General features: G+C 39.0%; 1 protein-coding gene across 3 annotated transcripts in view; it reads left to right on the top strand.

Annotated features, from left to right (window-relative positions):
- Positions 1 to 954: 954 nt before the first annotated feature.
- Positions 955 to 26,794, top strand: part of TNC (tenascin C) — a 137,076-nt gene continuing 111,236 nt past the window's right edge. Inside the window, exon 1 of one of the 3 annotated variants that reach the window (XM_040406040.1) lies at positions 955 to 1,198. The gene's annotated coding sequence lies outside the window, so the exon portion shown is untranslated. The remainder of the gene's footprint in view (positions 1,199 to 26,794) is intronic. The other 2 variants (XM_040406039.1, XM_040406042.1) reach the window with 2 other exon arrangements.

The following is a 26,794-nucleotide window of genomic DNA, read 5'->3' as shown; positions in this document are numbered from 1 at the left end:
TCGTTCTATGAAAGCCAGATGGTTGAGGTTTTCACTGGCTACAGCGTATCTGCCTAATTCTACAAAGTAATCATACAAAAAATTTTGCACAAGAGATTTTCTCTGTAAAGTGATATACACTAATAGTTTGTCTATGTAGAGTTTTCAGCTTGAACTCCCTCAAAGAAAACAATGTAACCATACTCTAGGTATTCCCAATGTCAGACAAAGGGATGAATAGTAGCTCCGACACTCCCACTGCTACTGGTAAAACATCCATGGAGAACAGATTGTGAGACAATGAGTAAAAGGGGTAACAATTAGACATTACACGACTGCACATCATTGACTCTGTAATACTCGAGAGAGAGAGAGAGAGAGAGAGAGAGAGCGCCAGCAAGAACCCATCTGTCCTTGCATTACGTTAGTAAGTAGGGACTATGTACTGTATACAGAACCAATGGAATGCCAATTAAAAGTTTACAAAGCGGTCCAAAAAAATTGTATGCATTATATAAAGGAGCCTAGGATTAACACCTACCAAAGTTTACTATACTTTATATCATGTCAAACCATTTTGGAAATTGGTTCTAAAAAGTTGTGGTGTATAAATGCAGAACATAGCAGCTGTCCTCTCTCTCATTCCAAGACAAACTTTTTTCCCTGGATGATTTCATAGTAGGGCATAAAGAATATAATAAATGATTACAGGAACAAAGAAGGGGGGGGGGGGTTTCAGGAAAACACACAAATACTCTAACAGATGCAAAATGCCTTAGTGATTTGATCAAGAAAATGTATTTCTTCTCTGTGTCACTGTTTCACAGCTGAGTCATTTACATTTCTTAAATGAAACTTCATTTGATGTATCCTTACATGGTAAGCTGCAAATACCTTTTGCATGTCTGTCCCACACTGGAAAGCTTGAGCAGCTCCAACTAGAAGCTGTTCCTTTAATAAAGAAAGGAAAGCCTGCCTTAAGGCATCCCATTACAAAGCAATGAACGACGCACTAGGACTGGCAGCCTAACTATATAAAGCTTGAGCTGACTGCATGTGCTCAGCACTCAAGCCTCTTCCTACCCAGCATCTCACTCATTCAAGCACCTTACTCCTGTACCAAACTTTTTATCAGAGCAGTAGGAGATAAACTGGGCTTCCCTCCTGCATTCATCTAATGGCTGTGCTGAGTAGGACCTAACATCTTACAGGTTTCGAGGTAAGTCTTTTATATCATTCACAGAGATGCAGGTTTTTTTTTATAAAAATGATCATTTATTCAATCTTTTCTCCTAAAAAAATCTAGACAAAAAGTACAATATTTTTTGATTTTGATTTTTGGTTATATTGTAATATTGAATATTTATGGATATTTTCTGTCTTTTTTGTTCATTTCAGCATGTTTTACGGATTAATGTAATTCTTTTCGTCTACCTACATATCAATTTAAGCAAGCAATTATTATAGAATCCATAAACAACGGAAAATTCAGTCTTAAACTTGCGCAGCTGCCTTTTCCGCTTTCTTTTCTATTGTGATGTTGTATAATACATACCTGTGACATGTCTGTGGTGTGCTTAAAGTCTTGTGGAAATAAGTTTAATTAAAACAGCTTGACTTAAGCTTTAAGAGAAGAACATTATTCCTTAGTTGTATGCTCACCAGAAAGCCTTTTACTGAAACAGGAGGGTGGCACTAATGCCTCTTCCAAGGCTGGCATTTAGATAAAGAGATCAGTCTCACTAGGGAGTGTAGTTGATAAATGGCATTGGCATAATTGGGTGTACGTGAATGACATTTTCCAAATTAAATCTCTTCACTCACCCTCTCCATCATTGAACTTTAATTCCAGGGTGGTTCATGGGCTACTCAGTACAAATATGGCTAATTACTTTTTGTTCTGTTTCCTACATAAAAAGTTATGTCAACCATCTGAAATGTGTTAAGAAGTGAGCTGATGCTCTGTAGGTCTCCAGTGGCTTGTTTGAGCTCCATTCACTGACATGACATTTCAGAAAGCAGTTTGATGCTTTGTTCTATGAGAATTTTTCTTTTGCCCTAGCGCATGTGGAGAAGAGATCTTTGTGCCCTCAAGTATATTTTTGAATAAAAGTTCAGTTACTATATATTAAGTAGTTTCAAAGTGGGAAACTCTTATCTTAGAGTCTTTGGTAAGAAGTCCTTCTCTCCTGCTGCCATTGACCTGGTATAAACTTTTCTCACTGTGACTGTACAAAATGTTTCTACAAAGCTTGGGATGGGATTATTTAGTCTTTGATATCCTGTGGAAGCTATAAAACTCAATGAAAATAGACATTATTATGCTTGTACAAGCAAGGCAGCAGTGAGCAGTGCACCACGGGCAGACCTTTCTGAACGTCATGCATCAGTCACTCATTCAAACTTATTTTTGGAATGCTCTCCTTGTGGTCCACTTTTCTGAGTGATTCAGTTGTAGCGTTGCTTCTACTGTTAATAGCTGGCTGGTCAGTGACCTTCGTTTCTCATCTAGAATACAGCTCAATGTTCTTTACTATTCCTATCATATATGAAGCATCTTCTTCTTTCATGCCATGTGACTAAAGTTCTGGAGGCATCTCACCAAAACTTTTCTGTGATTCATCTTTTGCATGCATACATGAGTAAAAATTTGTTCAGTTTTGTTTAATAAAAATTATGAGTTACATGCAGTTTAATGGCAATCTGGTTAATTGGTCTAAAAAAAGATTTGAGAAGTAAAACTGTTTCTGCAAAGCATGGGTGTATCTAGTAGGAGGCTGGCAGGACATCCTGGATGCTGGGTATTAAGAGTGCCAAATAGCCACTCTACCTAAGCCACAGTATGTAGTTGCGGGATGATTGTAATGGGTGAAAGAAGATATAACATCAACTCTGGGAAAACTGATCCAGCATTATGTATATAGGAACTTCAGTTTTGTTTCTTTACTGTTTTATCATAAAACACCTTTGGTTTGGGAGCATTGTACACAAAAGTTTTAAGCAGGGGTGTAACTAAAAGGAGGGGACTGGCATGGCATGTGCCTCAGGGGTTGGGTAGCAAGGGAGGAATCAACAAGCCACTATTTTGCCCAGATTATTTAAAAACACGGCTAAGGCAACAAAACATGAAGAAAAGTCTATCAAGTATATTAAGTAAAGGAAAAATTAGCAATTCTCTAAAATACTGATTTGAAAAATGCTCTCCTGTGTGAGTAAATACTTGCATTCCCCACCATACAATAATTCTGGAGCTTCTTTTCTTACAACTCTTGTGTTGAGCTATTATTTCTTCTAGAAATTTTTGAATATGAGAACAACCGGGTTTTACCAGTTGAAGGTGCATCCTTACACCCTCTGAGACTGCCCAACCATTGCCAGGCTGTGTAGGGACACGCCCTTTGACAAGTGGAGCAGTAAGATCCAGTGGACAATTTATTCATGAATGTCCAGGTGGAATAACAGAGGAATGGCACAAGGCAGAGTTGTACTAATAATAATGTGTCTCACAACTATCATTCGATTAGGAAAACAGGTATGTATTAAAATCAACATGTCAGTAGTGTGTCCTTCTAAAGACATTCTCTGACTACTTCTATTCAAAAAAAAATCATGGTTGATGTCTCAGGTAGAAAGATAGAAAGCTATAGTCTGGTAATGTCACCCCTAATTTCCACTTTTCTGCGTTTAGTTCAGTGTTTTAAGATAAAGACCTAAGTTAAGTAAGATTGATTAATTGCTCGGCATGTGTTCCTGACAACCCAGTTAAAAATACTGTGGTTGGTAGAAAGTGTTTTACTAGCAATGAGACTGTCAGACATGAAAGTACACGATTTATAGAGTTGTCATTCTTACATTTCCTTTTAGTTCAACATATTCTGGAATGAATTGATGCAAAATAGCAATGAAAGAACATATTGATTTTGCAATATTTCGTTGGGAGTTGTTTATGCTATATGTGTCTATATGTGTCCACCCAGTGGCTGTGAAATGTTCAGTTTTACTAGAATTTTGCAATAATGCAGTGAATTTTGTATCATGAAAAACTGAAGTCCAATAAAAAAATTGAGGAGTGTTAAAAAAAAGTTTTCCTACTAACCTAATATATAATAATCTATAATATAGGTCCCAAACCTATGGTTCTCCAGCTGTTGTAAAACTTGTATATCGCAGTCACTATAGTTTTGCAACAACTGGAGATCCACAGGTTGGACCTCACTGGTCTATAGTATAAATCTTAATGACTATATGTGATTGGAACTGCTGCAGTGTTAAGGTGACCATACATATTTGTCTAAAGTTCATCACAATCATTCACCAGATCATTGCTTGTTCGACTGCTGTATGAGTATCAATCAACTGATAGCTCTAGTCTTAGGATATTTTCTGATGGCAACGAGAACAATGCTGCAGATTGGGTGCAGGGATTTCCTGACTTACTTGCCCAGGATTCTCACAAAGCAGAAACAGTAGGCCATTAAGAGGCCAATAAATTGAAGCCTTTTCCCTCCACTCTGGCAAGTAGGCATAGACATCTCTACAAGACAATAGATAGTATATCTGGTTCATCAATAGCTTAACTGTATAGTTCCAGAGTGAAGAAATCATGCAGAGTTGCTCAGTAATACCTTGTGCAGTATATATTGTATCAACTGTTGGTCTACCTTTAGCTTCTCCCCTTCTTTTATTACCTACTTCATCCTTCCTTCCTTCTCTCTTTCAGTTTCTTCCCCTAAAGTCAATAGCAAATCAGTCTCTCCAGGCTAATTACCAAGGGGATGACATTTCTGCACAATTTTGTTCTATAGCTTCCATGATTTCTCCTACCCATGTGATTTTGGGCTATTTAAATACATTCATATCAAACTATACCAAAAGAGGCATCTCCCAGAAAAAGAGAATCACTTCACTAGTGCCACCTTTTGGAAGTGACTCCCTATTAGTCTAAGTCTGACTTTTTAACAAGCCTTGGAACACGACAATGGAAAATATCCAAGCCAAATATCCATCCATAAACAGCTGTTTCAGGGCACTTGTACTTCATCAGTGAAGAGTAGAAGAGTAGAATGCTGGCTGGCTGAGTGAGATGCTTCGGATGCAGCTTAGGGGGGTATGGTAAGGGATCTCCTTAAGGATGCCAGTTGTGTATGGAGACTTAGTGGCAATTCTCCTTGGAAAAATAATACAGTAAGTATCTACCAGGAGGAGAGAAGCATTTAACTAGCGCTTAGTGATTTTATTTTGTCATGTCCCACAGCTTTAACTCATAGGGAGGCACTTCCAAAAGGTGGAGCTAGAGAGACAGTTTTCCATGGGAAACACCTCTTTATTTATTATCCCCACTTATATAGCACTCACATATTCCACAGCTCTTTACAGACATTAGCATTAACCTGTCCCCAATAGGGCTCACAATCTAAGTTCCATATTAGTATGTATGTGGAGTGTGAGAGGAAACCGGACTACCCGCAGGAAACCCATAAAGACACTGTGAGGACATACAAATGCTGTCCTTGGTCAGATTCTAATCCAGTACCTCAGCACTGCAAGGCACCAGTGCTAACCACTGAGCTACTTTGCCTATTATTTTACCATAGAGCATTGCCACTAAGTCTCTATACATAGCTGGTCTCCTTAAGGTGAGCTAGTACCCCCCTAAGCTGCATCCAAGGAATCTCACTCAGCCAGCTAGAATTATACTCTGTACTGATGAAGGGAAAACACACTGAAACAGCTGTCTTTGGATGCATATTTGGCTTGGCTACTTTCCTTTGTCATGTTCCAAGGCTTGTTAAAAAGTTAACTTTGATTCATAAGGAGCTGCTTCAAAAAGGTAGCACTAGTAAGACAGTTCTCTTTTGCTGGGAGATATCTATTTGCAAACTATACAACTCAACATTCTGTTTACCAGAAGAGTTTAATTATGGATGAAAACTTATTGGAATAATATGGAAATATGTATTTCGACTCTACTGTATCAAGAACAATGGTCAGAATTAAATTCTTTAGGTCTGTTACAGATACTGACTGTATTAAAAGGGGTTGTCTCATTACAATATATTATCCCCATATCCACAGGATAGGGGATAAGTGTCTGATGATTGATCCATGGGGGTTTTCTCTGTCGGGCCCCCACTGATCACTTGTTTGGGGGGCTATGTTCTCCTGTTTCAGTGCAGTGGTGGGCACACATGCACACTGTTGCTCCATTCAACTCTATGGGGCTGCCAGAGATAGCTTAATCCTTGTACTCAGCTATCTCCAGGAGTCCCATGAAGTTCAATGAGGCAACAGTGAGCAAGCGTGGCCACTGCTACATTCAAATGGTCTAATAAAATCTCCCATTCTAGTGATTCGCGGGGGCTGCAGTGGTCGAATCAGACATTTATCCCTCATCTTGTGGACAGGGGAAAAGTTGGTGTAATAGACTAGAATAGAGGGGCAGCGCCACCCTTCGGGCTCCTGACAGCCATTGACTGCAATGGACCATCCATGTGGTTCCCTGATTACTTTGGATATGTATTCCTTGTCTTCTTGGCAAAAGAAAATGATGGGCATCTTATAAACAGATAATCAAGAAGAGATAGGAAGGGGATGGGATTTATCATGAGGGGAATATTTGAAGTCACTTTCAAAATAGCTAACCACACCCACATTTCAAAAGTGGAGTGAGGGATCTAAAATGCAAAAGGTTACAAAACTTTTGCGCAAGTGAGTCCAAAAAGTTGGAAAAGCATCATTTTGCAACTTTTTGAAGCCAGAATTCTGAAGTGCAAGCATAAAATCAAGGTCATACAGTACAGTTAAAACAATGATTAGCTCTCCTCACTTGCCTATGAATACGTAAGTGGATAACCTATAAACTATTATCAAAGTTATCTAAGAAAAATCGTATCAATCGTATCAACTCCACCAAGAATCTTCATGCAATCTCTATACAGCGCTATGAAATATGTTAGTGCTACATAAATTAGCTAAAATACCAGACAAAGCCAAAAGGCAAGAGTGGCACTATTTCATGAAAATGAAAAAATAATGCCATATTTTATATCATCCTTACATATGGGTGTAAATGTTTTTGGAGACTTTGGATACTTGAAGAGTGTGAAATAAAGTAGAAAATCACGGGGTTAAACATTTTTAAGGATTTTCCCGTCAGTAACTACATTAAACACTCCATCAGTAACACCAATAAACGTCATTAAACTGTGAAAGCAAACGTAGATACAACAGAGACATACTGCTGCTAAGACATTTTTTTACCTGGAGAAAGAATACATTTTCGACCTAAGCTCTGTAGCTGAATATTTTGGCCAAGGCAGAGTAGCTTGTTGACACCCTCCTGGCACCAAACACCTGGGTCTCATGCCTCATAATCTGCACTGAAAGAAGTTAAGCTAGTTTCAAAGTTTTAAATGTGTTTTCCACTTATGAAATGAACATACACAGTTAATTAAAAAGAAGAAATAATTACAAGTCGAATGTACAGAACTACATGTTTGCTTTGTCATAGCTCAACCACTGAGTGCAATTACTATAGGGCGTATCTGCGAGATTTAGACACTACTATTAAAAAAGCTTACAACCTATCCATACTTTATATAAAGTCTTTCATCAGTTTCCCAAGACTCACCTTCTCTACTACTGTTCTAGAGAACATTGCATAAAAATTAAATTAGTCCCACAAGTGTCTACAAGTCGTATCCCTAAGGCATCAAAAGCAGAAGTAACTTTGTTTGAACAGCTGATCCACCTTCCTTTTAGGAGCTTGGTTTGTAAGACCAGCAAATACAGTAGCACGGAGTTACAGACACGTAATCTTCCTTTATGTATCCAATTTCTCTTTTGCTAAATTTGTCAGAAATCTCTTTGACATGGAGAACAAGTGTTTATATGTTCAGCTCAGAACCTTAACGTTCAAGGAAAGTGACATTACACATGTTTGTACAGTCATTTGATGCTATAATGTCTGTCTGTATCGCCTGTAATAACCATTTCTGACATCCATTTGAAAGAAGAATGAACTTCTGAAAATAAAAAAGAATAAACTGAATGGGAATTCTATAAAACATGTGTCTGCCATTGGAAGCAAAGCAGTAAGTAAAAATGGAAAGAGTCATTTAACAGACGAAGCTTAAATACTTGGAAGGAAACCCCAGTTTCTGGGCGTGTGATGTCTTTGGCCTGGTGGCACCTTCTAAAAATTCCTTCTTTTTCCCATGCAGTAAGCAGAAGGTGTGCCCGTTACAGGGATGCCCACAATGTTACAATTTCAGTTTTGGCTAGGAGGACACAACTACCTGATTCAACAGATTCTTTTTCATTTATGATTTTTGTTCTTCTTTTTTAAGGACAAGTTTGCTGTGTCAGAAAGTGTTTGCATGCTTTCCACTTTAAATAAGACAGATCTTCCAAGACAAATTTTCCATTAGGCACTCAGGGCCTGTAGATAGGAACACTTCTGTTAGAAGGGTGCTGAGTGCCAGTTACCATCAACTCCTGACATAAATGGCCATAGGCCACTTCTGTTGGGCAGAGAGAGTACATAGGGACTATCCAATAACAATGGTTGTAAACTTTGCAGCGAGTCACTTAAACTGCTACAGGCAGAAATAATAAAATGTATAGATTTCTGGAAGCTTGTGGGAGTTGTTAATAGGGGAGAAGAAAGACTGTTGTAATTACTGGGGGAAGAGACGAGTTCCTGCTATGACGACAAGGCAGAATTAGCTTTATTGTTCACAGAAAGGAATTCCCGTGTTAAGAATGGTTAAAGGGGTGTGCCAGGATTTTAATATTGATGGCATATCCTCAGGATATACCATCAATCTGTGATTGGCTAGGGTCTGACCCTCACCCTCTTGCTGATCAGCTGCTTCAGAGTAGCTCTTGAGTTGGAAGTTGGAGTTGAAACTATGCATCTAAGGCCAATGAAACACTGCTCCCATTGAATTGAATGGGAATAGCCACTGTAGTTACTACTATGGGTGGAGCTGTATAATTTCAGCACCTGAGCTACCCTGACACAGCTGATTGGCAGAGGTGCGGGGTGCCAGACTATCATCAGATATTGATAGCCTATCTTGAGGATAGGTCATTAATATAAAAATGTTGCAATAACCTTTTAAGGGGCAGTACTGTATTTTCAAGGATGAAGATGGGTAAAGCAGAGACTAATGAGGTAGATGGGTGGGCCCTATAACTACTATGACATGAACACGAAGCAACCAGATGTTCTTTGCCTATAGAGTCCTTACATGAAAAGTGACCTAATGCATAAAGTAAAAGCAACATCAGATATAAATTAATAGTTCTATAAAAATCCATATGTCTTGCTACAACATGTATATGAATTTTGCATGTATGTTTGTTGAGCTGATCAGTTAAAAGTACTGTTCCTTGTTCTTAGCTATCAAAACACAAATAAAGGATGTCTTGATCCAGCAGGAGTTTTACCTTTGAACAGTAAGAGGATCATTTTCCATATTAGAAAATTACAATTGTGGTAATTGAGACCAAATTGGTGCACAAATAGATTTTTGCACTTGATTCACAGCAAGATACCTTTAAATATGATTGGTTCCTCCTATAAGGTACTGCAACAAAGCAGATATGGATCCGTTGTGTCACTTGAACAGATTTGGCTTGGACTACACCTAAGGGTGTTATCTTATCCTTTAGCCCCTGCATGTGGATTTTGATTCTGTTGTAGAGGAATGGTGATGAGCAGCAGGGGCAATATTCGAATTCGTGATATTTTGTGAATATTTTATAGAATATTCATCGAATATTCGCAAATTCTAATATTTGTTATATTCTACATTCTTTTTTTTTTTTACTAGAAAATCGGCAAGGTAATGATCTGAAGTCATGATTCCTCCCTGCTTAAATTGCTTTCGGGCCAATGACTCATTGGCCCACAAGCAAGAATCAGGGAGAAATCATGTTTTCAGATGGAAAAAATGACGAATATTCAAAAAATTAATATATAGCACTATATTCTAAATATTTGCAAATTCTCGAAATTGCAATATTCGAGATAAAAATTTGCTTTTCGAATATTCGCGCTCAACACTATAGAGGAACTGACAGACTGCTACCTATTGGACTAGTCTCAGTTTAATTGACCTCTAACCCAGAGGGATCAAGAGACACCCATGCGGAGCACCAAAGGATCTTGCAAAACTCTAGTCAGGGACAGATTAGAGCAGGCAGAGTTTCTGCAATCTAATAAATAGTTTTATGTAAGGGAGGTTAGCTCCGGGTCAGTACAGAGATCAGGCTGAGGTCAGGTCTGGCAGCGAAGGGTAAAATACAGAAATCAGGCAGAAGTCAGTACATAGAACAAGCAAACAAGCTAATGGCACACCTTTGCAGGACACTAGGAGTACTAGGACTTATTGCACAGTTAACCTAAATACTGGGCAAAAGGTGCAAGCTGGCCTTTTAAGAGCCAGAGAAAGCATGTGCACCCTATGAGCATGAGTGTCATTACCAACAGTAAGAAGGGCTCAACCTGAGTTGAGGGAGAACAGTGTTACTTCAGCTGCCAAGCCCACCAGACAGGGAGAGAGGGGTCCCAGTGGGACTAGACTACCAGAATCCTGGAGCTGCACAGCGGGTGAGAAAGGCAGCGGCCATGCCCACCAGGAGGAGTGTAGAGGCAGTGGGCATGGGCTGCTGCCATAATAGGTACTGTATTTTTCTCCAGACTCATTGTACTAATGCTGAGTTACAGTCTATTTTATAGTCTAGAGCTGTACTCTTGATTCTGCTGAACAGAAATCTCCCAGCATTCATTAGTGTTGACTGTTTCCAATGATGAGCAGCAAAATTCAGCTCTGCAAAATAATTCAGAAACAGTTTAGAATAAATAAACGTAATTATAAAGTTAGAGTTTTTTAGATTATCCTCATATATACATTAAAAATTTCTCTCAAATGTGGATATGGTCTTTAAAAAAAAAAGTTTCAGTAACTTTATAAAAAGTGTAGTCAACATTTTGCATTGCTATTTGTTAACACTCCCATTCTGGAGTAATTAGTTTAGTCCACTTATCCATATTATTTATTTTCAATTAAAACATGATAATGAAAGCCTTCCTATACATATTATACAGAAGTGCCCTGTGGAATGGTCGATCTGTCAAAGACGTTCATTGGTATGCAGCTATATCACTATCACTCACATTTGACTTTGAAGCTCCCAGAATAAAAATGCCTCACATAGCCAGAATAGTGCAGAGTAAAATGGTGAATGAAAAATAGTTTTCAGACACCTACCTAAAAGTCAGAATGATGATGGCTTGCTAAAATTATACATCCCCAGTTTAACATTCTTTTGTGGTCCTACTTAGAAACATACTAAACCAAAGGGATTAAAACGTTGGACAACTGTAAGGAGCTAATTTACGCTGATACTATTTACATATGTGATGTCTGTGTGGGTGGCCAGGAACAATGAATAAAATGATCTTTCTTCATCCAGCCACACATGGTGGGAAGTCCACCTGTGACGAGTGAGACATCTTGCCATTCTAAGACTTCCTCTTCATGCCACCAGGTCAGAAAATTTTATATTTTCCAACATGTGGGGGATAATAAGTGTGACTCATACACTAAAGAGCTTCTATATAGCTGGATTTTCCACACAGTAGATAGAAGAAGGCTGATAGGTGAACAGTTGTTTAACAACCGATCATCTGGTAGCCCTCCATACACATTTTAGTCTATATTGGCTGATACAGTTGATCAAACTGGCTATAAATTTTCAACTATGTTATGCAATGGGTGGATGTTTTTTTTTTTAAAAGGTTCTTTTAAAGAAAGATTGTTTGTGGGTGACGAATCTTTTAGAAGAGTAAAAAACTTTTGTTCTACTATTAAATAAAAAAAAAAATCATGGCTGATTTCTTTCCACATGACAAGAGTCTTTCTTTTTTTTTTTTATTATAATTTTTAATAGCCATACATTAAAAAAGACAGAATTGGTAAGAAAACTCCTTACAATTTCATACAACTCTGAAACGAATTCCAAAGCATCCAAAACTGCTTAAATACAAAACACATATTTTCTTCCTTCTTTTTTCTCCTCCCCCCTCTTCCCCTCCCCTCCCCCTCCTCCCACTTTTTCTTTTATAAAATTGTCAAATTTGTTAGTTGTTATATTTAACCAAACCAAGTCATCTGTATTCATCAATTTTAGTCTTTTGTATGTGAACTCATTAAGCCTAATCAAAATATGAGGTTTAAAAATTGTACTAATGCAAAATTACTCACAGGTCTCCTTATGTTAAAAAGGAAACTCAGCTCATTTCAAAGAACTATGTTTTACTCTGAAATGCTACAATGCTTTAGAGAAAATAAATGAGAAATGTATTAAGACCAATGTTTCATCATTTGGAGTAATATGCTTCATATTTATGAACATTGGCACACCTCTTAATCAAATTGTCATATATGTCGGGTGTCCATGCACTAAAAAGGTAAATGCTCTTAGCAGTTGTAGATTTGCATGAATTGTGGTAAATCTATCAGGCTGCTGAAGGCCCTATCTCCTCTGCTAAACTGACCACTTTTTGCGTAACTTTTAAAATAGTGCAAAATGGTAAAAAGTCCCATTTTCACCCAACATTTGGCTTGAGCAAAAATTTTCAACTTGTGTACACTATAAAACTAGCATACCGCCATTAATAAATTCCATCCATATTTTTAAAAAGAGCTAGGTATGGGAATACATGTCAATGTAGCAAGCCAAGCAGGGAAAAGTCAAAGGGGAGCTGCCCAGTGGATATTTCTCCCCATACCTGGCTCTTGTTAAAATCATGCTTTTTTCTGAAATGCTGCAGTGTTAAAGAGAACCTGTCACCACAAAATGCAGTGCAATCTGCAGACAGTATGTTATGGAACAGGAGAAGCTGAGAAGATTAATATATAGTTTTGTGGGAAAAGATTCAGTAAAACTTGTAATTTATACATTTGTATCTCTGCTTTTTCTGACTTCAATTTTACAATGGGGTGAGTTATTAGTGATTGATACTGAGATAGCTGTCACTGATAATTGTAGATAGAGAGGTGTTTTCAGTGATTGATAGCATTCACTGTGTAAATGTGTATATAGAGATAGCATCCAGTCCCTGATAGCTGTACACGAGGTTGATGTTACCTGTGATTGATAGCATTCTCTGTGTAAGTGTATATACAGAGATAGCTGTCAGTCACTGAAATTGTAGATGGAGAGGTGTTCTCAGTGATTGATGGCGTTCTCTATGTAAGTGTATATACAGAGATAGCTGTCAGTCACTGATAATTGTAAATGGAGAGGTGTTATCAGTGATTGATAGCATCCTCTGTGTAAGTGTGTATACATCGTTAACTGTCAGTCACTGATAGTTGTACATGGGGGAGGTGTTATCAGTGATTGATAGCATTCTCTGTGTAAGTGTATATACAGAGATAGCGTCCAGTCACCGATAGTTGTACACAGGGAGGTGTTTTCAGTGATTGATAGCATTCTCTATGTAAATGTGTATATAGAGATAGCTGCCAATCCCTGATAGCTCTACATGAGGTTGATGTTACCAGTGATTGTTAGCATTTTCTGTGTAAGTGTGTATACAGAGATAGCTGTCAATCACTGATAGCTGTGCATGGGGGAGATGTTATTAGTGATTGATAGCATTTTCTGTATAGGTGTGTTTACAGAGATAGCTAACATTCACTGATAGTTGTAAATGGGAGAGATGTTATCAGTGATTGATAGTAATCTCTGTGTAAGTGTGTATACAGAGATAGCTGTCAGTCACTGATAATTGTAGATGGGGATGGTTATCAGTTATTGATAGCATTCTCTGTATCAGTGTGTATACAGAGATAGCTGTCACTCACTCATAATTGTAGATGGAGGTGGTTATCAGTGATTGATAGCATTCTCTGAATCAGTGTGTATACAGAGATAGCTGTCACTCACTCATAATTGTAGATGGGGTGGTTATCAGTGATTGATAGCATTCTCTGTGTAAGTATGCATAGAAAGTTAGGTGTCAATCACTAATGCTTGTACACCAGTACAGGAACACTGCAATCATTGTCCAGGAGATTTAGGGCAGGGGCAGCGTGCAGCATCAAAACTCATCTTTTTCAAAGTGCTGGAGCATGCTGTGCACTTTGGCAGGTCAGTACTCTAAAATTGCTGAAAGCCATCACAGGCATGACAGACCACTGAAATTTGCGGGTCTGTCATTACACTAAGCTGTCCTTAGTGACAGATTCCTTTAAAGGGATTCTGTCATCAGATTTAACCCCTCTAACCTAAACATATGCTCATGTCCAGACTAATAAGAAGAATCCTAAGCTGGCCTTATTAAACCTCACTGTGGCTCTATTTGGCCAAAAAACTGGTTTTTATAAGCTGTCAATCACTTACTTAAGGTGCCCAAGGGGAGGTCCGTTAATACAGGGTGCCCGGCCGCACTCCTCACGTCCGGTGCCCAGCGCCGTCTTCCCTGTCTTCAGCGACGCCTTCTCTGTCTTCAGTGCCGCCTTCTACAGCTCAGCGCCGCCTCCGCTGAGCTGTAGAAGGCGGCGCTGAAGACAGGGAAGGCGGCGCTGGGCACCGGACGGCGAGGGGTGCGGCCAGGTACCCTGTATTAACGGACCTCCCCTTTGGCACCTTAAGTAAGTGATTGACAGGTTATAAAAACCAGTTTTTTGGGCAAATAGAGCCATAGTGAGGTTTAATAAGGCCAGCTTAGGATTCTTCTTATTAGTCTGGACATGAGCATATGTTTAGGTTAGAGGGGTTAAATCTGATGACAGAATCCCTTTAAGTATAGTTACTATATACAATATCACAGAAGAAAGAAATTCTCATATAAAAGCTCCCTGCTGTCTAAATTAAGGGACATTTTATAAAGCAAACATTAAACAATGTACATTCTCAGATGCTGATAAGGACTGTCCGAACAAAGGACACATTCACATGCAGGTTGAGTGTAGTGATGAGAGGGAGGTGCCATATTCGATTTCGCGATATTTCGCGAATATTCAAATGAATATTCTTATTATTTTCGGCGAAATCGAATATTCGTAATTATTCAATTTTTCGCGAATAATATGCGATTAAAATAATCGTGCGATTTTTTTATTTTTATTTTCCTGTATAAGGCAATGTTCCTATGACTATGGCTAGGCTAATATGTGTATTTTACGAAATTTCTTAATATTGCTCTAACTTCGTCTTTTAGAATATTCGTAATATTCTAAAAGACGGAGTTAGAGTAATATTCCGAATATTCTAAAAGACGAAGTTAGAGCAATATTAAAAAATTTCGTAAAATACACATATTAGCCTAGCCATAGTCATAGGAAAAAAAAATCATAAGATTAAAATAATCGTACGATTATTTTAATCTTATGATTTTTTTTTTTTTCCTATCACTGGGTATAATAGTAAAACACAAGAGCCAGTAGACTCTCTTCCTCTGTGTGTGTCTCTTTCATTGTAGCTTCCTTCTCCCATAGACATTTATGGACTACACTTAAAAACCTGGTCCCACAGTGATGCTGAAAATCTGTCTAGCGTCTACCTTAAGCAAGATGGATTTTACCTTTGAATTGACAGGGAAGGATTAATAAAGGAGGCAGGAGGAGGATAAAAAGAGGCTGAAAAGTTGAGAATGAGGCATTTTTTTCCAATAAGATATATTATTATTAGGGTTGTCCCGATACCACTTTTTTAGGACCGAGTACAAGTACCGATACTTTTTTTCAAGTAGTCACCGATACCGAATACCGATACTTTTTTTAAATGTCATGTGACCGTTTTGGGGGATCTGTGGATCTGTGGATGACGCACTGTCATGTGGGGGATCTGTGGATGGCACTGTTATGGGGGACCTGTGGATGGCACTGTTATGGGGGATCTGTGGATGGCACTGTTATGGGGATCTGTGGATGGCACTGTTATGGGGGATCTGCGGATGGCACTGTTATGGGGGATCTGTGGATGGCACTGTTATGGGGGATCTGTGGATGGCACTGTTATGGGGGATCTGTGGATGGCACTGTTATGGGGGATCTGTGGATGGCGCTGTTATGGGGATCTGTGGATGGTGCTGTTATGGGGGATCTGTGGATGGCACTGTTATGGGGATCTGTGGATGGCACTGTTATGGGGATCTGTGGATGGCACTGTTATGGGGGATCTGTGGATGGCACTGTTATGGGGGATCTGTGGATGGCACTGTTATGGGGATCTGTGGATGGTGCTGTTATGGGGGATCTGTGGATGGCACTGTTATGGGGATCTGTGGATGGCACTGTTATGGGGGATCTGTGGATGGCACTGTTATGGGGATCTGTGGATGGCACTGTTATGGGGGATCTGTGGATGGCACTGTTATGGGGGATCTGTGGATGGCACTGTTATGGGGATCTGTGGATGGTACTGCTATGGGGTGGGATATCTGTGGATGGCATTGTTATGGGGTGGGGGGATCTGAGGATGGCATTGTTATTTGGTGGGGGATCTGTGGATGGAACTGTTATGGGGAGGATCTGTGGATGACACTGCTATATGTCATCCACAGATCCCCCTCATAACAGTGTCCCCCAATACACCGGGCCCCGCCGCTCACCGAAGTATTTATAAACGTGAATCCTTATCCTGTTGTTAAGTTGAACTAACGCTGCCCTCTCCCATGTTCCCCTGTATCCCCACAGCACTTACTTAAGCTTCCATAGCAGGCAGAGCGGACGGCACCAGTAACGTCACTCACTGACGTCGCGCGCCTGCTCCGCCTGCTTCACTCATAAAGTGGGCGGAGCAGACGCGCGACGTCAGTGAGTGACGTTACTGCTGCCGTCTGCTCTGCCTGCTATGGAAGCTTAAGTAAGTGCTGTGGGGATACAGGGGAACATGGGAACATGGGAGAGGGCAGCGTTAGTTCAACTTAACAACAGGATAAGGATTCACGTTTATAAATACTTCGGTGAGCGGCGGGGCCCGGTGTAAGAGTACAGTGACTGCACCGGGCCCCGCCCATAGTTCCGCCCATAGTATTCTATTTATGTATCGGGGCGGGGTATCGGCGGCTGAGTACCGCCGAGAAAACTCGGAATCGGTCCCGATACCGATACTAGTATCGGTATCGGGACAACCCTAATTATTATTAATTATAATTATTACATATTTTGCCTTTGATGGTACTATTTAGTTCTGAAAGGTTTGATGAAAGACCAGTTCCTAATTAGTTTGTCTTTTTGTTAAAATGTAATAGACTAGCACTTAGTTACTGTAAATGTGTCTTTCAAAAAGCTATGTGCAAAACAATATGGCCACTTTTACAGTTTCCACAGGAGTTGACTCTATATTACCCAAAAAAGAAGAGAGGAATTGGTTAAATCTAATATTTTAGAATGTGACAGAAAAGGATTACATGAGCAATTATAGTTTCTGATTATGGTAAAGGTGAGGAAGTGTAAGTAACTCTAGCTAACGCAATTTCAGATGTCTGCCCGATTTGCACTGAAAGGACTGCACTAGCAGAAAACATTATTATCTTACAAAGTTCCTCAACTTTGATTTAAAAAAAAGGAAAAAAACATATAGTAAAGACACGTCCACTTTATTATTAGTATCAGTTGAAACAAGTTGCTTTGCTGCCTGTGGTAAATGCATTTTCACTGTGCTGTAAAATTGAACTGAAATTCTTACTTACATAAATTATCACTGGAGCAAAAATTTGTTAGATATGTTTTTAGCACCATTTCAAATGAAAGGTACGCCAAATCTCATTTACTTAGAAAGATGGATAATTAAATTAGCGTGGGTGGGATACATCTGCTACATGAGCTAGTACAAATTTGCATGCATTTCTGTTAAGCTACATATGGTAGAAAAACAGCTCAATTTAAATTATTAGTTTTAAGCTCTATATATAGCATTAGATCCAAACTGGGGTTTAGAATTATGCATTCCAGATGTCTATTCTGATAAACTAATGCCACTGCCAATTTACTGATAAACAAGCCAACACTTTAATGAATGTCCACCATTTATTTTCATATCCTTTTCAGGTCCGAAAATTTGTACTTATTCATTCATTAATTGACTTTAATAGCAGTAGGAACTCAGGTTTTCTGATGCAGAGTTTTAAATCCACTACATGCACCTAGATTTAAAAGATTACACGGTAGCTGCCTGATGTTGCCACTAGAGGGAGCTTGGGAGTATACTGCATACTGTTGTATTATTGAGGTAAATCTGTAATCAGTACATAAGTGGTTCCTGACCTCTTTTTTCACAGCTGTCTAAATAGGGGAATTGTAGGTATGCCATAGGAGACCTAGAAAGGGTGCAGAGATGGGATGGAAGGTCTCTGTTATAATGAAAGCCTTAGAAAAAGGGGCTTGTGCCGCTTGTAAAAAGATGCCTTAGAGGTGATCCTATTTATATGTGTAAATACATGTGTGGTCAATACAAAGAACTGCCACAAGATTTACCCATTCCAAGAACTTTACAAAGGACCTAAGGACATTTATTATATGTAGAGGAAAGGTGATATAGACATCAAGACAGTTAAAGTAATCAAACTATGGAATGCCCTACCCCAATAGGTAGTAATAGAAGGCATATGTCAGCATTTAAAAAAGGGCAAGATGCTTATCCAAATGTAAACAGCAATGAAGGATATGTAACAATTAATGTTGTATAACTGGTCTAAAAAGGTTGACTGGTCTAAAAAACTTGATGGACCTTTATTCAACCCGTGTAACTATGTAACTCTAGACAAAAACACAGTTCTGACCACTGTAAATCTACAATAAAAAAAAATGAAACAGCATCTACAATGTAATTAGAATTAAAAAAAATGAATTTGGGGGTGGATGTTTACTTTAACTTAATTATTTCGGGGACAAGGGTTCCAGCTGTTACTATAAAATTAGAGTTATATCTTCCAATGGAATCCACAATAAGAAAAATATATCATTAAAAAGAATTGGCAATCCTATTCAATACACTCAGTAAGACAGAAGCAAGGAGCCAGGTTCTGGTATTTCCAGCAAACGCTCAAGTTTCTAAGAATAACAGCTTATTTTGTCTGGTTCTGCCAAGAGGTGCTACACAATACAAATACCGCAAAGCAATACATACACATGCTCTTGTTAGAGAGTGTACAGCCTGAGGACTAGGAGGTAGAATATATAAGGTTAAGAAAGTCTGACAGCAGACTAGTCTGTCTTAGGTTTCTGGGCACTGTATTCTTAAAGTGCACCTTTCCCTTCTTTTTATAGATTTGGAATGGGTAACAGATGTATTATTTTGCCACTGAGGTCACAGTTGTCACAAATGTTTAGGGTATATAAGCTTTCTTAAGTGTTTTACTTTGCACAGTCTCTAAGCACAATCAGACAAAACCTAATGCATCATTTGTATGACTTTTTCTACAATGCTACATATATATATATAGTCCGTGTAAAATATATGTACAGATTAAGAAGTGATTTACAGTTCCCAAATACAGCTCTCAACAGCTTTACCTGACTGCATGCTCCTATTCTTAAATATCAAAATTTTTGCTAGATAAATTGAACATAATTTTGCTAGATACATTAGATATAACAGGGCAGATTTTATTTTTCCAGACAATAGTTAAGAATCTTATGAGCAGGAAGACATGGTCAAAAGGAGTCCACAATATTTCTATACCTACATGACATATATAGTTGTTGTTAGGTCAGGACAGCAGTAGACTTATAGGGCAGTTCAATAACCTATTAAAGAGCATCTCTAACCAAGATCAACCCTATTGAACGCATCATGGAGGATTAATCTCTCTGCAATCAATATTACCAATGGTGAAAAATTCTTACTTTTACTTATATGTAAATGAGGTTCTAGGGGCACCAAGAGGCTGGCCTAGCCCCCCGGGGCAGCATTTGACCTCTGTCTATCCTTCTTGTCTCTGCCTCTCCCTGTGAGATTAACAGAGCCATGCATCTGCACTGCTCCAATGTCTGGCCCTAAAATTTCGGCGGCAATGTAATTGGTGCAGTAAAGATCTCAAAGTGGGGATGATCAGTCTCAGATCTTCAATGTGCTGGTGCATATTTCAGGGCCAGGCATCAGAATAGTAAGGATGCTATGCTCTGACAATCTTACTGGGAATGAAGTTGTTCTTCGAGAAGCTAGGCCAGCCCCTCCATTCTCTGAAAACCTAATTTGTGTATTGCTAAAAATAAGAATTTCTCTGCATCAGTAATACCAATTGGAGAAACAAAGCCTCATTTTGGTCACCATGATCAACCCTAGCAGACAGCATGCCTAGTTTATTAGGGTTGATCATGGTGATCTATGCTCTTTAACACTTCAATACCTTTAGTTAAAGAGATATTACAGTTTAAGCTAGTGATATTGTATCTCTAGTATATGCAGTCAGTTGCTGATCCATGAGAATCTGACCACTGGAAATCCCACAACTTACTAGAATGAAGGGACGGTGTCTCTTTGTGAATCATCAAGGTTCTTTACAAATTCTTTCTGCAGTGCGCTACTGTCATCCAGGTGTTAGGACGATACTGCAACTCATTGTATACATGGTTCCAAAATGGAAGTGGTACTTCAAAGATGAAATACTGAAGGGCTTCAACTACAAAATGCAGATTGTGTTACTGATTTTGCTGTAGATTCACTGCAGCTTTCACCCAACTACATTAAAAGGAATGGAAATCCAAGGTAAAAGCCCCCAGAGAAATTGAGATTCTGAAGATTTAAATCCGCACCTCATGTCACCACCTGTGTGGGGGTTTTTTTCCACAGTGTGGAATTTCCACTCATGCTGCACATTTTCCACCCACAAGTCTAGAAGACAACCAGCATATCCGCTACGTGCAAACATTCCCATAAAGGTTGGCTAGGACTTCTGGCAGGGCTTTTCTGAAACCTTTTAAGGAACTCTTGTGATACGCCTTGATATGCTGGAACATTTTGAATATGTATTCAAAAATACATCAAAATCTGCTTTAATATTTGCCCTTTTATATGATAAGTCTACATTTTTTAGCTGAAGCATAAAGTAAGTTTATTTCTTTAAGTTCGTAGAAAGGATATTAGTGGACAATTATAGTGACTCTCATGTGTTGCATTTCCCATAATCATGTTGTCTATGACAGCACACACATTAAACTATATTCTATCCATGTAAAGCTTTTACTGTTTCTGAGATTTGATTGGTTATATTTTTAATCCTACAGTTACATTTTCATTGCTTTGTAATAAGGAGCCAGAGGTCTGACCATAAAATATTATTTACGACCTTTCCCATTAGGCAGTTACATACACATTTACTAGTTGATGCTTATAATTAAACTTCAAAGCAGCTACATTCAGGTCTTTAACTGGTTAGGACGGGGACATTTTTGCTAATTTGTTTTTCATAACCTGAAAAGTTAAAATAAAATAAAAGTTCCCATTTTACTGCTGATGTGGTCACTTTTCATCCAATTCCTTTCTGCTTTAGAAGGCAGATTTCTTGTAAACCACAGTAGTAACGTGTTGCACAGATGGAAAATGGTTTGGAAGAAAGGAAATGATGCTTCCCTACCCTTTGGTTTTGGTAGTCTGCACACATTTTTTGTAGCTTTTTACACATCATTCTCACCTTTTCAGAAACGAGCTACTTCTGCAATGAATTAGGAATATGTGGACATCATGCCAGTCACGAAATACAAGGCTGATTATTAAATTCAGATACATTTCTAGAGGTCAATGTCAGGCAGCTGTCTTATTTCTAGGGCAATGCTCTAAAGTGCTGCTATGTTGACTGAATATATTTAGTATTTCTCTCACTCTCTAACTTTCTTTGAGACTCTATGTCAAAGAGTCATGGGCACTTGCTGAAATTGCTGAACCCTAGTGTGTTGTGTAGGTGGATATTTAGTAATGAGGCATGCTATGTCTCTAAGACACAGATATTTATATCGAGTTTTACTCATGGAAAAAGCTTACTGTTTTCTCTCCCACATACTGTACACCCACATCATTTATTAGTACATCTTCAAATTAGGGAGGAAACTTGAGCGCCTGGCTGAAAATCTGAACACACAGGAACTATAGAAATTGTGTGCAGCTAGTGCTTAAGTCACAGCTATAGTAATACGTGGCAGCAAGGTTAATTCTAACATCTCTTTTATTGGGTAATTGTATTTGTTCTCTTCTGGATCGGCATCCTAAAAGAGATTGTATGTTTTTCAGATCTGATATGACTAAAAGATTGCACAAATTAGGTAAGATATATCGATGCGATAACAGAACATGGCAGTGCCCTGGTTTAACATTGGCAGCCAAAGGCTCTGGTTCTTTTCCATGTACCAGATGAGTGATACAAAGACATCAATATGGTAACAAAAACATAGCATTTGTATCAAACTAAAGGTAATAGATCAATAGATAGATAGATAGATAGATAAAAAGATAGACAGATAGGTTGATAGATAGATAGATAGATAGATAGATAGATAGATAGATAGATAGATAGATAGATATGCAGCCGAGCTAAACTTGATGATGGTTAACGCATTAAGTAAGAATGGCAACTAACTTTTTTTAGTGGATTTCAATGACTTTTGTCACGAGATAACCAAGATAACACTGTGCAATGTGTTATCAAAGTCAAGTTTAGCTCACGTACATAGATAGATAGATAGATAGATAGATAGATAGATAGATAGTAAGTAGATAGAGAGATAGATAGATAATAGATAGATAGTATATAGATATGTGATAGATAGAAAGATAGATAGATAGATAGATAGATAGATAGATAGATAGATAGATAGTAAGTAGATAGAGAGATAGATAGTAGATAGATAAATATGTCTGAAATCCAGTCCCCGACCCTGGAACAATGCTATACAAACCCATGAAGTTGTACCACTCCCAAATATATATTTAAGGAAGAAAAAAAGCTAGAGTAGAAGACCTCACAACCTTAGATAGATAGATAGATAGATAGATAGATAGATAGATAGACAGAAAAATACATAAGATAGATCTTTCTATGTACCAGATGAGTGATAAAAATACATATGTATAGTAACACAAGCAAAACATATGTATCAAACTAAAGGCAGATATTGAGCAATAGATAGATAGATAGATAGATAGATAGATAGATAATAAATGGATGGAGAGATAGATAGATAGATAGATAGATAAAAAGATAGACAGATAGGTTGATAGATAGATAGATAGATAGATAGATAGATAGATAGATAGGTTGATAGATAGATAGATAGATAGATATGGGATAGATAGATAGATAGATATGGGATAGATAGATAGATAGATAGATAGATAGATAGATAGATAGATAGATAGATAGATAGTTACAGTATAACCCACTCAACAGAACAGAGGTGAGCTGTTAGCCAACCTCATCCATTTCAACATTTACTAGGGAAGCCAGATGGTCAGATGTTTGTTAGGAAATCTATCTTCCTAGTTGGAAAAGACTGCAGGGAAAAAACAGCTTGAAATGTCATTACTCTGGAGGGGAAGTCCAGCAGGAGGTTAGGTAAATTGGGAACATACTTTGTTTTTACCTCCTCGGTCTTTATTTCATGCAAATGTTGATGGCTGGTATAAATCTATTCTACGATATTAAAAGCAATTAGCATGTACTGAAACATCTCAGTGGCCACGGGCCATTATAGGAAGTGATAGATCCTAATTTAATCAACCCCCTACTGCATCAATTATTACTGCAGCTGATTGTTTTCTATAATATCATTACATTGCCTTGGCGTTCAGCTCATAATTTATGTAAAGCTGCTCCTGAATGGTTTTAACAGAGATGTTTTCAGTAGCATCTCATTATTAGATTAGGAAATAAATATATGCAGTGACATCTAAAGGGGTGGCTGGGTACTGTATAATATAACTCTGGCCAAGGACCTTCTTAGCATTTTACTCATGCATCAAACTCTGTTCTCTCCGAGTTGTTCTGTCCTTGACAACATTGTGTGAAATACAATTCTATATATCTCTTCTCTTCTTCCCTTGGTTCCCACAAGGTCACGACAACAATAGAAATTATTAACAGACTCTGGTTGGCCAAGAAAGGACAGAAAGAATATATGGAGATAGTGGACTTTATATGGGAACAAGAGGAACATGAAAGTTATTATACAATGAGATTTCTATAGAGTTCTTCTTCTATCAGAGGTAGAAGATGATAGTCAAGCCGCACACATGGCTCCCTAGCCTTTCACATAAGAAGGAACCTTATATAAATCCATTAAGTTACTGCATTAGATGCCAGATTTAGGGTTTTATACCCTGCATTGCATTTGGTATTGTCACAATGTAGTTTGCCGTGACACGTCTGCCGTGCATGCAGGTGCCTGGGGCAAAATGTTGTTTCTGCATGTGTGTGCACTGCTCCTGTTTCCTGGCCTCTCCCCAGTCTGGTGGTTATGGGGTTAAGGTGTGGATCTGGGTGTGGTCTCATGGCTCTATTTATCCTGTTGCTGTGAGCAAAAGGTCAGTTGTATTCCAGCCTTGGTTGGTACTGGAGCCTTGCTCCTTTCCTGGATATTCCATCTGTCCTGTATGAGGGCCACCTAGTTTGACATACTGTCACAATGGGGAGTGGGAGAAAACTCCCCACCGAACACCGTAAGGAACACCGGGAGAAAGGAGCAGGGAACCTCCTAATGCATCCCTAAACCTCGCCCTGACTCCTAACCGTATGAGCAGACCCAGATGGTAGGAGGGCTCATACAAAGGAATCTCGGGCCCTAATAACCCTTAATATCCCTGGAATAGAGTCAGGACCAGACACAGATGAACCAGAAGTCTCCCACTGGCCTAGCTGCAGGGAAAGGGGAAGACAGCGAACAGCAACTGGATCGGCAGGTAAGAACCCAATGATACAACACACCAAAACAACAAGCGCTTACCTGCCGCAGCAGCAGGGTGGAACACCGACACCAATAACTACCTGGACCCCCATGCGGACAGGATGCATGGCGGCACCAGGCAGAGCTGCTCACTGACTTGTAGCCCCCCCCTGGGTAACCCAGGAGCCCTCTCAACGAAGGCACAGACAGACAGGAGCATATCTAGCATCCATGCAGGACAATACACAACAATAACAGTCCAGACAAGGAACAACAACTAGACATACAACAGACCCCGAACATAACCTACACCAAACATATACAAGAGAGGTTAGGGTAGAATACATAGAAACATAGGGAAGACATTGATGTAAAACTATGTGGCCCTCACACTGGATAGATGGAATATCCAGGAAAGGAGCAAGGCTCAAGCACCAACCAAGGCTAGAATACAACTGACCTTGTTCTCACAGCAACCGGATAAGTAGAGCCATGAGACCACACCCAGATCCACACCTTAACCCCATAACCACCAGACTGGGGAGAGGCCAGGAAACAGGAGCAGTGCACACACATGCAGAAACAACATATTGCCCCAGGCAACTACATGCACAGCAGACGTGTCATGGCAGACTACACTGGGACCGAGACACAGCCATGACAGGTATGTCTGGCTTCCATGCTACCTGTTTGATCCCTTTGCACCTTGATATCTGGATCTGGGCACACCACTTACTGTCTATGCAAGTTTTCATAGTATTTGGCTTCTGACTACTCCCTAAGTTGACTCTGGTTAAGTATAGTTTTTACCCTGCTAGAAAACTATGAGGCTATATTTTTCTAAATCCAGGCATGATATCCAGACAGTTTTGTCCGGTTCTCCCAATCCGATTTTACAGCCAGAACAGAGAACTGTGTTGCAGGCTGAATCCCATCGGTGCTCTGTACTACTGTAAGTCACTGACACTGTCAAAGGCTGCAAGGTGAAGACTCCAGTGGGTACAAGAGCCAATGGCTCCCATCCCTGCTGTTCACCCTCATAGGCTTCAGGCCTCACAGGCCCCTAGTCTTTTAAAAATGTGGGAAGTATGCGTGTAGTGTATATATGGTGTATTTCTGTGTGTCTGTAGCATGTATACAGTGTATTTATTTATGTGTGTGTTGAATATATATGTTGTATATGTGTTGTGATGCTGTATGTCCGCCGTTTGATTCCCACCACTGCTACCATCTATTAATTTTTCCTTTCTTAGTTTTTGTATACACTATCTAGAGAACTATCCTCTGGAAAACCAATATTCACAACCTTCCAGTAAGTAAAAGTTATCCCATATTCACTGAGACTACTACCGATTGCAAGCATGGGGGTCCTTTTTTCTGCTCGCATAAATGGAGCGGTGGTCGAGGGTGCATTCTTCCCCTCCATTCATCTCTATGGGACTGCTAGAAATAGCCAAGGGCTGTACTTGGCTACCTCTGGCCCATAGAGCTGTACTGAACTAGCAGCACAGATGCTCGACTACCATTCCCTTCAAACTATGGGCATGGGATCTCTAGTCACGTGATGGACCCCATCAATCCAACAGTTTACACTTTTAACAGTGGATAGGGGATAACTTGTTGTTACTGAAATACCACTTTAAATACTGTGATCAACATAATACCAATGACCCTAAACGTAGAGGTGGGAAAAAAGAAAATAGGTTAAATATACAGAATACAGTAGTTTATTTTCTTTGGGGGATGTAGAACCAGGTGCATTAATTGTCTATGGCAGACTGCATCTTCAGCTGACGTGTATTTCTTTGTTGAATTCTTTCATGTTTCAGCAGTGCTGAAACCTACGACATTAACTTATTATTTGTATATAGAAAATGACCTTGTAAATGAAAGATTCAGCTGTGCTAAATATGCAT

This window comes from Bufo bufo, chromosome 8 (assembly GCF_905171765.1).
Source record: "Bufo bufo chromosome 8, aBufBuf1.1, whole genome shotgun sequence".
Taxonomy (NCBI): Eukaryota; Metazoa; Chordata; class Amphibia; order Anura; family Bufonidae; genus Bufo; species Bufo bufo.
This window is presented reverse-complemented; position numbering and strand designations above follow the sequence as displayed.